This window comes from Triticum aestivum, chromosome 2D (assembly GCF_018294505.1).
Source record: "Triticum aestivum cultivar Chinese Spring chromosome 2D, IWGSC CS RefSeq v2.1, whole genome shotgun sequence".
NCBI classification, from domain to species: domain Eukaryota; kingdom Viridiplantae; phylum Streptophyta; class Magnoliopsida; order Poales; family Poaceae; genus Triticum; species Triticum aestivum.
The window spans coordinates 287711769-287724843 of record NC_057799.1 but is presented as its reverse complement, the minus strand read 5'-3'; the positions used below and the strand labels follow the sequence as shown (position 1 = coordinate 287724843).

The following is a 13075-nucleotide window of genomic DNA, read 5'->3' as shown; positions in this document are numbered from 1 at the left end:
AGGTATGGTGGCTGTTTTGAGGAAGATATAAGGAGGTTTATGTGTGATAGAGCATATCGTATCACGGGGTTTGGATGCACCGGCGAAGTTTGCACCAACTCTCAAGGTGAGAACGGGCAATGCACGGTACCAAAGAGGCTAGCAATGATGGAAGGTTGAGAGTCCGTATAATACATGGACTCAACATTAGTCATAAAGAACTCACATAATTACTGCAAAAATCAACAAGTCATCAAAAACCAAGCACTACGCACATGCTCCTAGGGGGATAGATTGGTAGGAAAATATCATCGCTTGTCCCCGACCGCCACTCATAAGGATGACAATCAAAGAACACCTCATGTTTCAAATTTGTTACACAACGTTTACCATACGTGCATGCTACGGGACTTGCAACCTTCAACACAAGTATTTCTCAAATTCACAACTACTCAACTAGCACAACTTTAATATCACTATCTCCATATCTCAAAACAATCATCAAGTATCAAATTTCTCTTAGTATTCAATGCACTTATATGAAAGTTTTTATTATATACATCTTGGATGCCTATCATATTAGGACTAATTTTATAGCCAAAGCAAATTACCATGTTGTTATAAAGGACTCTCAAAATAATATAAGTGAAGCATGAGATATCAATAATTTCTATAAAATAAAACCACCACCGTGCTCTAAAAGATATAAGTGAAGCACTAGAGCGAAATTGTTTAGCTCAAAAGATATAAGTGAAGCACATAGAGTATTCTAATAAATTCCGATTAATGTGTGTCTCTCCCAAAAGGTGTGTACAGCAAGGATGATTGTGGTGAGCTAAAAAGCAAAGACTCAAATCATACAAGACGCTCCAAGCAAAACACATATCATGTGGTGAATAAAAATATAGCTCCAAGTAAAGTTACCGATGGACGAAGACAAAAGAGGGGATGCCTTCCGGGGCATCCCCAAGCTTAGGCTTTTTGGTTGTCCTTGGATTTTACATTGGGGTTCCTTGGGCATCCCCAAGCTTAAGCTCTTGCAACTCCTTGTTCCATAATCCATCAAATCTTTACCCAAAACTTGAAAACTTCACAACACAAAACTTAACAGAAAATCTCGTGAGCTCCGTTAGCGAAAGAAAACAAACCACCACTTCAAGGTACTGTAATGAACTCATCCTTTATTTATATTGATGTTAAACCTACTGTATTCCAACTTCTCTATGGTTCATTACCTCCGATACTAGCCATAGATTCATCAAATAAGCAAACAACACAGGAAAAAACAGAATCTGTCAAAAACAGAACAGTCTGTAGTAATCTGTATCAAACGCATACTTATGGAATTCCAAAAATTCTAAAATAAATTTCTGGACGTGAGGAATTTATCTATTAATCATCTGCAAAAAGAATCAACTAAATATCACTCTACAGTAAAAAGTTGTAGCTAATCTCGTGAGCGCTAAAGTTTCTGTTTTTTACAGCGAGATCAAAAAGATTTCACCCAAGTCTTACCAAAAGTTCTACTTGGCACAAACACTAATTAAAATATAAAAACACATCTAACCAGAGGCTAGATAAAAGATTTATCTCTACTCCTAATGAAGGAGTTGGTGAATAGTATCCACGGTTAATTTTCGTCGGTTATTTTTCGTCTGGTTTTTTGTTCCACCTCCCACCGCCCATCGTACGTAACATTAGCTCCCTCCCACACACCGAACCGATGGAGAAAAAAATCCAGAAAAAACAGCGCACATGCCCTGCTCCCTCAATCCCTAGCTAGCCGTCGCTCCTCTCCTCTTCTCCACCCGCCGCCGCCACCGCACCTCAATCCCGAGCCATTTCCTTCTCTCCCTCTGTACCTCCTGCACTACCGCCGCTCCTACCCGGACCATCCACGTCCTTCTGACCCACGCACGCCGCCTGCACTCCACGCCTCCACACGACGCCACCACACCAAGGGGCGCTGATGGCCGCCACCGGTGTGGGTCGTGGACTTGCGGGCCACCTCATGCCGACGCGGTGCCTCCCGGCGACGACCACCACCACCTCCTCCTCCTCCTCAAGCCGTCACTGTCGCCTCCCCTCCACCATGGCTTGCCTGCGTGAGCCCGACGCGGGAGGACGACGTCGACCATGCAGCGGAGCCTAGCGGGCGTGGACCGACGCAGTGGTCGTCGCCAAGGATCGATGGCCGACGCTGAAGAGGAGGGGGCCCTCTTCCTGCAGCTATCTTTCCCATCCCCTACGGGCTGGATCTAGAGAAGTACGGTGCATTCCTTCTCCCCTGTGTGTATTTGATACAATTTGGGGTAACTTTGTAAATACTGGAACTTTGTATGAACATTATGTGTGCAATAACTTACAAGGAGCAGAAATGTTTGTACTGAGAGAGGGTGAGGGGCTGATTTGTCTAGCACTTTTCTCTTCCAGCAGATATACAAGTTGTTGCCGACGACTCCGGCCGGGCGGGTGATGTTATGCTTGACCACTTCCTACATGAGATTGTTCACTTGGTGTCTTCTGTCTCAAATGTCGCTCAGGTTCTTTCTCCGTGTGACAATCCAGCTCGGCTTGACTGGTATGAAAGTTGCATGTTATTCAGGTTGCACATCTCACAATTGTTTAGAAGAAATGCATATTCTTTATCCATATCTACATTTGCTTTTAGTCATAGCAAAAAGGGACAAGGACGACGACTTCAACAGTGATAGGACGGAAGCCAGTATGCCTGGACCAACAAGCCAGTGTTCTTTCTTCCCTTCTTTCATTACGTCGGGAGTGGATAATCAACTTTCATTTTTCTTTTCTGTACCTTCTTATTTATGCATCTTAGTTAGGAATCTAACTACGTTTCTTTGCATCATGGAATATTTTTTACAGGATTTGCAGACATTTGCTAAGCTTAAATACGTGAATATGGACATGTGGTATTATTCATTAGAGTGGACAGGTGAATGTAGACAATTTCGGTGGTTTATAATTTTTATCAGAGGTTTGTGATGCTATTATACATGTCCATTAATTTTTTATGGCTGTTCTTGCACATAGATCGACAACCAGCCTATTGGTGTTGTTGCAAACTCTTTGTTGTTACATAATTTCAAATTATTTTTCTTAATCATGTACAGATATTTCAGTAAATGACTGCTTTAAACCATACCTAATATTATTATAATTAGTAACCCATATTGTGTCCCATAACAAGATATTGGCAGTCAATTATCAATTGTCATGCAGATATTGAGTTCAACGACTTCAGCTGCACATGATAAATGAGGAATATTTGGAAGTTCGAAGTCAGTAGGAGTACTATTATGAAGAAATTCAGACCTCGAGCTCGAGGACGTAGTTTCCCCATAAAAAAAAGCATGTAGTAATTCGCTTTTCTTAACAATAGGACCTGGGGATTTCTTGGATACCATGAGGCGGGCCTTGGAAAGTTTTTGAATAAGTAGGGGGAATTCGTAGATCCTCCAAACGGTGAACTGAGTTATTTCCATGTTTTATTTTTAGGAATCCTCTCTGTATTCATCTTGATATACCTGAACTTAGTTTTTGTTGTTATCGATTCTTGGTGTTGGAAGCTAGGCATAGTTAGGACGTCTTCCAGAAAAATAAACAATGTGTCTAAAAGATCAAACATTAGAGTGTACATTCTTGGACCACAAGCTTGTCAAAAATCCTTAGTTACTATTCTTCCAGTACACAGAGATAAGGAGATTGGGAGTACATGGAGATAACAAGATTGGGGGAATGTCTGGTGGTTGCAATGAAATTGTTTATATTGGTGCTTACTGATTGTTGTACATATTTTTTCACCGACATAATAGGACTAAGTAATTTGATCATAAGATAGGTAATAATTGACTTCTGAAAACTGAACTAGCCAGTTAAAGTTTCTGGAAATATTGCAGAGCTAACTTACCTGATAGCCATGATATATATTTAAGTGATAATTGCTTTTTGATTGCGTGAACTAAGGCTACAAGGAACTAAGGAGCGGCAGTTGGAGAAGAAGGGTGCCAAAATCCAAAAAGGAATTGGGCATGCAGCCACTCCACTGACACAACATTCTCGTTACGTGACGCCGCGTAGATGCCCATTGCGGCGGTGGCCACTGACACCGATGACAATGTGGCATTGCAGCAAGCGACCCCGAAGTTGGCGAGGCCCGCAGCAGACCTCTGTTGTGCACGCCCATCCGACCCTATCCGACGGTGTTCCCTGAGCGATGGTTTGTGCCTTCACCTCCCCTATATCATCTAACTAATTCCTTGCACGCCATCACCACATAATCCACTAGAGGTAGACTAAGCCATACTGGAAATGAGCTTCCCATTTTCCAGTTTATTTTGTTTCGGAGTTTGCAGTATTTCCCCACTTGATCATGTATACTTCTCTTTTTAATGTATCTATGGTCCTCCTTCTACAAAGAAGTTATTCTTTGTAGGTGATGCAAAGTCTTCTTTCTTTTTTGGCTAAAAATGTTCATTGTAGAAAACAAAATTCATGCCTAATGAATTTGTTAGGTGAGATGTGGAGTAAGAGGAGACACCAGACCAGCTCGCAATGCAGTTGGCATGGTTAACATTACAATCTTGGAAACTGATCACCTCTATAGACGAAGGATTTATGGACGTACGAAGGTACTACATTAATTGCAAACGCAAGATCTCTCACAAGTATTTCTTTCTCTCCCTTTTTTTGAGTCTCCAATCACTGTTTATGCTTTATTACTGCAGGAATGTGGCATAGATTATCCAGAAAATGGACTGCTTCCTCCTGATGCCCAATCATGGTGTCAGGCTTCATTTGATCCTAAACAACTGCTTTGGTCAGTAATTTATCTACTCTTCATCACTGCCTGCAATTTTGATCATTGACTATAGTTTGTAAATCAACTTGAATTTAACTTGGTAAGTTTTAACTGTCTATTTTTTTCGCTTATCGGCTATGTATGGAGGTTGTCACATGTTTGATTGGACTTCAATTTGGACATGTAGTCCTACATTTCGAGGTATAAGATTGTTGTTTGTTTCTATATTTGAACATTTCTTCTTATGGCGTAGAAACTATATTCTATTTCCCCCTTTTTGGGCTAACTTGCTTGTAGAAGCTCAAAGGAAGAATTATCGATTGGCTAATCTCTTCTTTCAACCTGTTAGAACTTACATTTTTCCTGCTTAAAGTATTACAAGAATATACACTAGATAATCACTGGAGCCTGCAGAGTTGACGCAGTATAACAGATTAGCCTGATGCTAAAAGATGTAGTCATGCAGACCTCGCCAATGAGTGAATGTTGGATTAGGTCCTGATCATCTGGATGTTGCAGCAACTCTTATAAATGTGGCAATGATGTACCAGGATGCGAGCAATACGAGTACTGCTCTTAGGTATCTTCAGGAAGCACTTAAGAAGAATGAGTGCCTTTTAGGCCCAGGTCATATTCAAACAACAGTTCGCTATCATGCTCTCGCCATTGCATTCAGTTGTATGGGTGCATACAAGCTTTCAGTTTAGGTTAGTTCTGACGAAAAAATGGCAGAATAACATTGTGACACATTTTACTGACTTCATTATTTTGGTGGCAGCATGAAACCAAGGCGCATGATATACTGGTAAAACAGTTAGGGAGTGATGATTCACAAACAAAATATTCAGAAAATTAGTTGAATACATTTAAGGGGCGAGAACAACAAGTATGTGCGGAAAAATTATTTCACATGGTTGCTTCACTCTTGGTTCAGGGAGGCAGACCAAACAAGCATGACATTGGACATCTCCAAATCGAACACTGGGGACGCCGCAAGCAAGCAAGATAGCGCCTTCAAGAAGGAGAACGACGTCGCAAAGCCGCCACCATCTGATCTGGAGAACCGGACCTAGGGTTTCCCACAATGGTCGAACAGATGTTTATTTGATCTCAAGTTTATTCATAGTGGGCCACGAGAACTTTATGAATCTACTTGGCTATTGGTGAAGAACAAAATCCTTTCATCAGAGGTACGATGTTTGAATAAGGTTAAAATGGGGCTCTCTTCGAGCATCTCCATGGTAAGTGTGTACTGATTCTGTTAATTTTCTTACTGTCAACAGAATGGTTCCTATAACGTGCAGCCAGTTCAACAATTTTAGCATGTGTTGGTAGCCAACAATTACTAATAATCAGTATTTGATAATGCTTTGGATTATTCTGCAGTTCTTTTTTTACCGCAGTTATGTTGCAGTCAAAGATGCTGAGAACATGGACTGGATGACCCAACTTCAAATGGCGATGGGGATAGCTTACTGTCAAGAGCACATGCTTAAGTTGAATCTACCTGCTAGGCTAAGGAACCTCATCTCAACAGTTATGTTGCAACGGTGTCAGATCTTGATGTCTGGAATGGCACCAAGGGATCTGATTCTGTCACTGATGATTGCATCATGCTATATTTCATTGTGCATCAGTATGGCATCATGCTTAAGCTGAATCTACATACTATAGCTTACTGACGAAGATAATGGCTGCATCTTTTTTTAGCTGGTCTTGTCGCATCTATTTGAAAACATACAACTTGATACATTCTGTCGGATGCATATCTTTTTTTCCTGGAAGTCGAATACTTAGAGCAACGATGGTAAACCAGGGGGCATTTATTCTTTTAGTTACAGATTTGCTCAGCAGTGTTGGTGACGTATGATATTTCCTTGGGGGGCAAATTCAGATATTTTGCCTCTTTTTCAGATAGCTAAAGATAGTTTTGCTGGCCCCTTGTTTCTTGGAGATAATCTCTTTTGCGCTGTGGAATATTTGGAAACAGATGAATGCTTGGAATTTTTAAGGGAAGCAAGCATCTTTGTCCGGTTGACTCTGGTCACATAGAGTTAAAACCAAAGTCCACTCTGAGTGCTTGGATCTCCTCTATGTCTTGAGCTTTTGATCCTTAGACTTTAATTTTAATTTTTCTTTTAGGGGTATCCTCTACCCCTATGTAATCATGTAACTTTGTACATTACTCCCCTTTTTCCTCGTTCTATTAATGAAAATTACACGGTAGGGGGTTCCCCTACTGTTTGCCCATAATTTTTTTTGAAGAAACATTGCTGAAAAGTCTTATTTTTTATTTCATTTAATTTCCTTAGTCATGTGTTGAAATGTTGGGAGATTAAAGTTTATGCTCTATTCACACATCGTGGAGGCAACCATGGCAGAGTCATAGAGGGGGCATCCAGATAAAGTAAGACACTAATTGTATATATAACCAGGTTTTGTATACAATGCATGATGAGTATTCTATGTTGCACATTCATAAATCTCCCACGTGAAATTTTCATGCTAACTATATATATATTGCTCGTGCAGGATGGTTATGAGTTGAGAATGAAAAATTATTATACTTGTATACAAGTACCATGTGAGTGAAGCGAAAGACAATATTCCTGACGTTTTATAGGAATTTCTCAAGCACATCAAGGAGATCTTAGTTTATAATAGATACTCCCTCTGTAAAGAAATATAAGAGTGTGTAGATCACTAGACGCTCTTATATTTCTTTACGAAGGGAGTAATTATTAGTGCTCTCTTTGTATACATTGTCGAATTACATTGTAAGTGGAGTGGATTTTATTTTTTCTATAGATGTGAAATTTGAGTAGCGAGTTATATATTTATTATTCAGACAGGGTACTGCGGCGGGCTTCCACCTAGCTATATAAATTACATTTGTATAGGTGCATTGGTGCAATCATAAAAAAAAGCCCGTGGCAACGCACGGGCGTTCTACTAGTTACTATACAGAACCACAAAGCAAGAAACAAAAATAAAATTGGGTTGCCTCCCAACAAGCGTTATCGTTTAACGCCCCTAGCTAGGCATAAAGGCAAGGATAGATCTAGGTATTGCCATTTTTGGTATGCAATCCATAAGTAGCTTTCATAATAGATTCATAAGGTAATTTAATTTTCTTTCTAGGAAAGTGTTCCATGCATTTCCTTAACGGAAATTGGAATCTAATATTCCACTACAAAAAAATACACTTCCGTGATGATACGTGTTTGTCACAGTAGGTCACGTTTTCTATCATGCATGTACATCCATGACAAATTTATGACAGAATCAAGATAGTCATACCTGTGCTGTCGTAGGAGTGTTCCATGACATTACCAAAATTATCATCATGGAAATGTCCACTTCCATGACGATAAATCGCGCGTCACAGAAGTGCTTTCGTCAAGGGTGACCGACACGTGACATCCACCGTAACGGAACGCCGTTAAGCTATCGGGTCCGGTTTTGGATCCGATAACCCGTTAACAGCCCCGACCAATGGGGATTTTCCACGTGTAAAATTATCATTGGCTGAAGGAAACATGTGTCGGCTCACTCTTGGGACAGATGTCATCCCCTCATTGGACCCAAAGCGCCTATGATACGCCGACACGTGGCACGGCCCAACAGAGGCCCATTCGTGTGAAAAGGCCGGCCCGTTTGACTTGGTCAAAAGGTGGCGGGCCGGCCCAAGGCAAGCCTATTAACGGCATGTTCGCATATAGCCCATTTACAGCCCGCTATCCCAGGGCCCATTTACGGCCTATCCAAATTAGGCCCAGTAGCGTCATCTGGGCCGTCCAATATAATTCCAGCCCGTTTTAACATCCGGCCCATGTATGGCCCATGATGTATTTTGGCCCATATCAGGCCCTTAGTAACCCTCGGCCCCTTAACGGCCCGTGGTAAAACTGGCCCGTATGAACAGTGTATCACTTTATACCCATTAACGACCCATTATTCCGTTGGACCGTTTCCAGCCCATGATATCTTTCGGCCTTCTCAGGGCCCATTTATTCTTGGGCTCATTTCCAGCATTCGGTTACTTACGGCCCGTTACTGTCATTTTCTGCTTGTGGGCCAAATTCAGCCCGTGGTTACAATCGGCCCGTTTGCGGCCCGTTAATACGTTGGGCCGTTTTCATGTCGAAAAAAACCCGTTGGGCTGTTTTCATAGAGTTATCAAATACAGCCAATAAACGGCCCGTTATTGTCCACGAATAGTACGGGCCATGGTTGGCGAAATGATGATACGCCCCGTAGAAGGCCCATGGATCCTACGGCCCGTAAAAGGCCCATGGATCGTACGGCCCGTAGAAGGCCCATGGATCCTACGGCCCGTATAGAAGGCCAATGGATCCTACGGCCCGTAGAAGGCCCATGGATCATACGGCCCGCAGGAGGCCCATGGTTACAACAGTCCGTGTGTTGCCATGATTATTTTGGCCTAGTTTCCAAAAATAGGTTATTGTGGCCACTAGAAAAACACAGAAAAAGAACTGCAGTGACTACAAGCAAACAACTAAACAAGACAATAAGGAAATAAATAAGCAAGCAATTAACGCTAGCCTATTACCGCTATTACACATATTACATCCACTGGGCATCAAAGTTCGCCACCAGTGCAAATATAGGGAACAAAGCAGCATATTACATACACTGGCCGTCAAAATTGGCCACCAGTGCAAATAAACGCGGCAGCAAAACAAGAGCATAACTGAAACAACTTCATAAGAGCTCAAGAAACGTGGTATCCACCATGCTGGCAATAAGCTTAGCAAGCTTATTAGCTTTGTCCTGTTTGGCGCTAAAATCCTCCAACGCTTGCTGTTGCACCAGAAAGTATGCATCTGAATGCTCCAGGGACTTCCGCAGTCCTTCCGCTTCTTGTCGCAGCACAGCTGATCGATGTCTTTCAGCTTGTAGTTGAGACTCAAGAAACCGAACTGATTCAGACAGTGAGTTTGAATAGCTTGTGCAAGCGGTAGTGGCCAGTAACTCCAACACTAAACCAAGACAGGACTTTGGGGTTGTCTCACTGTCTTCGAGATAGTCTTCCTTAGCTGTTTTATCAGCTTTGTTGGAGACCAACAAGGATGTGTCACTATCCTGAACCTTATCTGCATTACTTCCTTTACCATTGCTTAATAAGGCACTCTTCCCCAATATTCTGTCAGCATTCTAAAAGAAGAAACAAGCAGACACATAACAGTTTAGCATGTACTAGTATATGAAACTCATTTCGGTGAACCAGTTCATTAGTAAGGTGGACAGGATTAAACTACCAAGTCTTCTATTGCCAAGTACTAGTACATAATAAAAGCATCAAACAAACATATATCTATGTCCTATGGTCACTGCATTGTCTTGCCAAATCAAAATAGAGACACGGTTCAAATCATATCAGTTCAAGACAAAGCAGCAGTGAAAGAATACAAAGCGTGGGAAACTACACGGCACAACAAGATTTCAGATGGGTACCACGGGTCTACATGTACAACAACACTATTGGCTCTGTTGTGATGCTAGTAATGTGCATGATATGAGAAGTCAACTGTATACACAATTGAAATTGAAATCAACAGAGCTATTGATAAGAGCAAGCCTGTTAAAGAAACATGCGTGAACATACCTGCTGTGCCATTGAAGTTTCGATTGGATCCTTCAATTTAAAAATAAGTTTGTATGAGTAAATACAGTGATACAAGAGCAAAGCAGTATGCACGATAGCAATCATAGTTAAAAAAGGCGCGCCTAAGCGAGCGCTTAAGCGCGCCTAGGCTCTAGGCGTTGGCGAAACGCATTGCGCATAACTACGCTTAATCTGTGCATAACTGCGCATAAGCATGCGCTTTGGTCAGTAAAGCGCAAGGCGGTGGCAAAACGCACAATTAACGCCTAGCGCTTTTTTGAACTATGATAGCAATGGAATCTTAAATTAGAACAGTTGTTCTTCAGGTTTAGGCACTTGTTCTACATGAACAGAGTACAGTAAGACGCAAGAATATAGTACTTAAAATAGAAAATGAGCTCATAGACCTTACCACATTCTTGGTTCGGGACCAGTACAGAACAAGGCGTTCCCAGTCATCGTCCAGTAAATGTGTCTCAGGAGAACGTAAGGGAATTTGATGAGTTTCTTTGCCGGTGAAGTACGTTTTCTTCAGGTAATTCCGATACTGCCACCAAGCATTCTTGAAGATAGCAGAGGTATTAGCACAGGTTACCTCATCCTGAGTTTCCAAATCGGTCCTTCTCTATAGAGAAAAATGGGAAAATTTGCTGTATTATAACCATCATGGAGGTAGGATGTATGGGACAAAGCAAAGTAATTGCCATGAATAACATTACTTACACATAACTCCTGGACAAACACCTGCAACTGGCATTTTCCTTCATCTTCAGTATAATATTTCCAAGATGGGAAGATACGCACATACGATTTAACAACATCAAATGCGATAGATGCTAAACTACGACTAGCTGGTTGTGCTTCCTCCACAGGAATAGGCGTACTAACTGGTGGAGTTGGGGTTCGCCGTGGTAGTACTGGCCCTTTGGGCACTGGAGCTGCCTTACTAACTGCTCTTGTTTGGGAGCTCTGTGGTGGAGATGGTGCTGTGTCAACAGGAACTGGGTTACTATCTGCTGGGGTTGGGGTTAGATTGGGTGAAGCTGGTTCTCTGTCCATCGCAGTAGGGGTACAATCTGCGAGAGTTTGGGTTATGTGTGGTAGGGCTGGTTCTCGTGCATGTACAACCGGGGTGCTATCTCCACCAAGAGGTAGCACTGTTTTATTTGAAGACCGTGTTTTTAGTCCGCTAGATGCTGGCATCACCCGCTCCAATTCAAATGGCTGATAAACAGGAAACATAGTTGAATGTACAGACATTGTATGAGAGACAGATGCAATAGATAGTGTGGAAAAAAGAGGGCATGAAATAGTTGACATGTATATTGTTTAACTAAAACGGATAGCATGACATAATTTCACATATATGATGTCTATCTAAACTGGATAGCATAGCATAACATAATTCAAAGATATGATGAATAACTAAACAGGATCGCATGACATAATTCACCTACATGTTATCTAAGTAATCAGGATCGCATCATTTAATTCACATATGTGATTTATATGCTAAACAGAGGGCATTAGATATGATGTCTGAACTAAGAACATGGTGTTGAATATTGTGTATATGATGTCTAATCTATGCAATGCAAGACACCATATGCATGATATGAGCAGTATAACCGTGCCAAGTTAGAGCATACACCTCGGTGGGGGAATAGGACTGGTCATCTGTCTCTGAATCCATCTCTGAGGAGCTATCGGGACCCAACAAGAGATCTGCTTCGACAGGTAGCACTGTCTGCGCTGAAGGCCTTGTTTTCACTCCAGATTTTTCAATCTCCCACCCAAATGGCTGATTCACAGGAAGAGTAGTTTAATGTACAAACATTGTCGACAAATGGAAATGTAATGAAGAAAAGGATGGGCAAGATATCATTCAAATATATGATGCCTGGTTAAACAGGATGGCATTGCACATTTCACGTATATTATGGCTGGCTAAAAGACATGAGACTGCACAATTCCCATATATGATATAGAAACTAAACAGGTGGCATTACAGAACATGTCTAAACTAAGCAGATGACATATATGATGTCAAAAGTAGGCACTGCAAGGCAACATATGCATGATATGACTAACATCATCATGCCAAGGTAGAGCAAACACCTTGGGGGGTAAATAGGAGTGGTCAGCGGCGTCTGAATCCGCCTCAGAACAGATATCTTCCTCTGGATTACAATCTGGAGAGGGGTGGGGAGGGTTTGCCATTGAACCCACCATGGAGCGATGTCTGCATGACATTGTATTGCCGCGCAAAACTCTTCTCTTTTTCTCTACATGTTCAGCATGACTGTGTACAATATCTGACATGCATACGAAAAAATATGGTGAGATTATGTAAGGAGAGCATGCAGAAATTTAGAGTGATGGTAACAACCAGTGGATGGATCCAAAAATAATGATAGCAGGCTGATGATTGCTTTAATTTAATAAAAAGACAGATGATGATTGCTTTACTATTTGTTTCCCACCCAAGATGAACAACATAGGCATACCCTAGGTGAACCAGATATTAGACAGAGATACTATTCATTGCTTCCTCGATATGTGCCCCACAACTAATTTAGAACTCAAGTTTGAACATTAATTTGGACCTGACTTGGAGTCCAAGAGGTGAACAGGACGATAAAGTAGCA

At 41.5% G+C, this 13075-nt stretch overlaps 1 long non-coding RNA gene across 11 annotated transcripts; it reads left to right on the top strand.

Moving 5' to 3' along the window:
• Positions 1–1696: 1696 nt before the first annotated feature.
• On the top strand, positions 1697–7645 carry LOC123052782 (uncharacterized). 11 transcript variants are annotated; one of them, XR_006425062.1, is made up of 7 exons: positions 1698–2245; positions 2413–2560; positions 2651–2753; positions 2863–2932; positions 3964–4216; positions 4512–4628; positions 4725–6560. It is a non-coding gene; the product is annotated as an uncharacterized lncRNA (long non-coding RNA). The 11 variants fall into 11 exon arrangements; XR_006425060.1 differs by having other exon boundaries at positions 2863–2974; XR_006425063.1 differs by having other exon boundaries at positions 2651–2974; positions 4725–4999; positions 5350–6560.
• Positions 7646–13075: the final 5430 nt, after the last annotated feature.